Source organism: Hipposideros armiger, unplaced genomic scaffold (assembly GCF_001890085.2).
Source record: "Hipposideros armiger isolate ML-2016 unplaced genomic scaffold, ASM189008v1 scaffold_533, whole genome shotgun sequence".
Taxonomy (NCBI): domain Eukaryota; kingdom Metazoa; phylum Chordata; class Mammalia; order Chiroptera; family Hipposideridae; genus Hipposideros; species Hipposideros armiger.
Window position 1 is genome coordinate 670173 of NW_017731883.1, and position 3898 is coordinate 674070.

Consider the following 3898-nt stretch of genomic DNA (forward strand, 5'->3'; position numbering starts at 1 on the left):
ACAATGATTCACTTTTCAGTCTGATTCAAAATTATCTTGGTGAGTTTTCCAGTATCTAGATGGAGATGACCAAGTATCATCACTCAACTTTCTGATGTCATCCCAAAGACGGTCTCTTCATTTTTCATTCAGCCCATCAAGTGAATACTTTCCTCTTCATATTTACCTCCTAACTAGAGAACTTATTCATCATACAGCCTTCTATTTATATTCTGTTCTTCAAATTCAAGTACCATCATTTCCATATATTCATTAAAGTCTTCAGAAATAGGGGAGCCCTGAGTAAATGAGAAAGAAGTTTTTAAAAAATTGTTTGTTTTGGCAAAGGGTAGAACTTTACCAAAGATACAACAAAATAATGAAGATTTAAAATAATATGCTCACTTCAAGTAATAAAATAAATTTAAAGGAAAAAAATGATTCTGATTTGAAAATGCATTCCTCGATTTTCACAATTCAGAGCAGAACAGAAACTCTAGAAACAAAGAAACAAGTTTTCTAAATACTTTATAAAATTCTATCAATACTTAAATTTTAATTTTTACTAAATCAGCTTTGGAAGATTGTTGGAACATCTGTAGCACCTTTTGGCAATCCTAGCTGCAATCATCCATAAAAGCAAATGAATAAGCCATGTTACATCACAAGTTCCAACCGAAACGCTTAATTTTGATGGATACACTCACAGCACTTACTACTTTAGTTTCTGGAGGATGGTCCAGCTTACCAATTTATACACTGAAAAACAGTACAGATCGCTGCATCTTCTCTTAACAAAACCTAGAAACTCAATTCAGGGAAATTTTTTTAAAGATTTGCTTAAACACTCCAAATCTTCCACTTTATGTGGCCGGAGAAAGTATGGCAAAATTCCGTATTTCCAGATTTAGTGTTGTCAAACCATTCTACCGCCCTGTAAAAGAACAGGTGTATAGGGTGGCCAGTTGGCTCAGGTAGTTAAGAGCAAGGGCTCATAACACCGGGGTTGCTGGTTTGATTCCCACATGGGCCAGTGAGCTGTGCCCTCCACAACTAGACTGAAGACAACTACTTGACTTGGAGCTGATGGGTCCTGGAAAAACACACTGTACCCCAATAAAATTTAAAAAAATAAAATGGTGTATAATTTCATATAGTATTTTATTTTTTGCCATAAATCACTAAAGCTTCTCTAAGTCCTCCCAACCCTCCTCAAAAAAAGAAAACAAAAAACCCAGAGGATTACTTAAAGTAATAGCACCTTAAGAACAATAACAGGCCCTTTCAGCAAAAGTGAATCTGATAAAAGTGACTTTAGAAAAAAAGCACTAACACACAATTTTTTCCAAATATGCAGTTTACGGTACTGTCTGCCGAGCATCCCTTTTTAAGAAACTGCTTCCTTCCACCATCTTCATGGTTATTACAGGAGAGGGGTGGGGGAGATAAGATGAGCCAGGTTAGTATGGGAGAAACTGACTTGTCCCAAGGAGGGCACTGGACTCAGCCAGGGTGTGGGTGTGAGACAGAGTGGGCTGAATCCATGCTGGCTGCAGCTGGGTGAGGGAACCCCCCACCCAGAAGTGAGAAAGTGCCAGGACTACTGGGCCTTGGAACAGCGCATGCCCCTCCTGAAAGGAAGGGCAGCTCCTCAGCACCAACTGAATGCTGAGATTTAGAAATGTCAGACCTCTGATTTTTTTAAGAGACAACAGGAATTTGGAGTTTTATGTGAAATCTCTCCTTTTCAATGTTAACAACTAAATCAATTTTTAAAAGCACTGTGAGCAAACAAAGCATGTGTACAGGCCACTCATTTTGAAAACTGGCAGCTATGTTTTTTGCCAAGTAGGAAAAGCTGATCTACAGCAAGAAAGAGAGACAGAGCCAGCACATGGAGAGAAACACTGACAGTCCTGGCAGCATGCAGGGCGCCGTTCCAGCTGCTCCTGAGTCCTGGCTACATCCTAGCCCCTTCCTTGGCTTGGCCTTTTATTTCTCCTCCGAGGCAATGACATACACTGGTATCCTCCCAATAAATCCCCCTTTGTGGTGTGAGCTCATTTACCTCATGTTTCTATCACTTCCAACCAGGGAGTCCCAAATGGCTGTACTTACAGCTAAGAAAGTATAAAGTTCAAGTCCACGGAATCAGACTCAGGCAGGGCCAGGGGAGAAAATATAATGACACAAAAATATTTCCTTCTGAATGAATACGGCATGAACTCTACCTATAGCCAACTCCCAGCTAAATTCAAATATCCTGCCCCCTTGTATGGTTAGAACTCTTGTCCACAATGAAAGGAACCCCAATTCAAAGTAGCTTAAGCAAAAAAGTAATTTACTGGCTCACATATCCACATGTCCAGGAATAAACTCACTTCAGGGGCTCAAATGATGTCCCCAGAACTCCATTTTCTCTCCCTGCTGAAGTCTCTACCTCCCCAGCTTCCTGGCCTTCTACTTTTCCCCAACACACGGCCTCCTCCCAACCCCAAGCCTTCTCATAGCCAACATTCACCAACTTAATTCCTTCTCCTGGAGGGTTCATCTTAAACATCACTTCTTCAGGGAATCTTTCCTGGATCTCTGTACCTCAGCAGGCCCCTTCTTTACCATCGTCCATTTCAGCCCCTTTGCTTCTGTCACTGCTCTGATGACAACATGCTATTCCTTTCTTTTTCTGCTTTTCCCCTATTTCTTCTTCCACTGCAATTAAAGCTCTGTGAGGGCAGCCTCCAGGTCTGCCTTTTTCCCTCTTATACCCTTGTACTGTGGGAGTATTTCCCTATATTACCCTATAAATCATGCTGCAACCTAAATAACATAAATTTTACCCAAACTATGGTCATCATAAAATCCAGTGTACCGTGTAAATTTAACACCTGGATTCATACATATCTTATTTCCATTACTTATGGGCCACAGCATACAAAGTTGAAGCCACTATTTCCTTATTTCAAAAGCAACATTTAACATATGATAACATTAATTTGTATTTTTTAAGCTTTAAAAATGTGTCATTAAAGAATGTGAGGGCCAGCCAAGTGGCTCAGTTGGTGAAAAGCGCGAACTCTAAGCAACAGGGTCACCGGTGCGATTCCCACATGGGCCAGTGAGCTGTGCTCGAGCTGAGCTGTCGCTGAGCTGCCAACAGGTGGCAGGATGGCTCAGCTAGTGAGAGCACGTGCTCCTAACAACAAGGTTGCTGGATCGACTCCCACATGGGATGGTGGGCTATGCTCACCCCGCAACTAAGATTGAACACGGCACCTTGAGCTGAGCGACCGCGAACTGCCGATGGGCAGCCGGATGGCAACTGGACTTGGAGCTGAGCTAGCTGCGTCCTCCACAACTAAGATTGAAGGACAACTTGGCTGTTCCCCTTCCCCGATTCCCCAACACTGTTCCCCTTCCCCAATTCCCCAATAAAATCTTTAAAAAAAAAAAAAAGAATTTGAATCTAAGATTATTTTGATATTTATTTGAACTTATGAGGTTATCATTATTAGCTGTGACACAGGCTCTTAAAAGGGATTACCAGATAATCAAGTAAGTTTATTTATTAAACAGGTCTCAGAGTAAACAAAAAACTGTAGCCTTAGTGCTTTGGTATTTCAATACAATATGCAAAGTCCCTACAGTTATACCAGAGATACTCATAAAAAATTAGAGCAACCTAGTTTTTATAAGAATCTCATCATTTCACCCACTGACTTAAAAAACAATCATCTGATTGTTATTCAATTGGCAATGATTTTTCTGACTGACCATCTCTTATATGACTGCACTCTCAGAAAGGAGCACAGGCCCTTGCAGTGGAGAGCCCAACTTCAATTGCTAAGCGACTGAAATACACAAAAGTGGCTGGGAGGCCCCTGGCTCCTGGTCCTGCTGGTCACCCAATGAAAAATCTCAA

At 41.2% G+C, this 3898-nt stretch overlaps 1 protein-coding gene across 4 annotated transcripts in view; it reads right to left on the reverse strand.

Annotated features, from left to right (window-relative positions):
• The window catches only part of RALB (RAS like proto-oncogene B), a 94872-nt gene that overhangs the window by 38137 nt on the left and 52837 nt on the right, over nt 1–3898 (reverse strand). Inside the window, exon 1 of one of the 4 annotated variants that reach the window (XM_019668710.1) lies at nt 167–245. The exons of the other annotated variants lie outside the window; for them this stretch is intronic. The gene's annotated coding sequence lies outside the window, so the exon portion shown is untranslated. Of the gene's footprint in view, nt 1–166; nt 246–3898 lie in introns of those variants that run through there. 4 annotated transcript variants of the gene reach the window in all.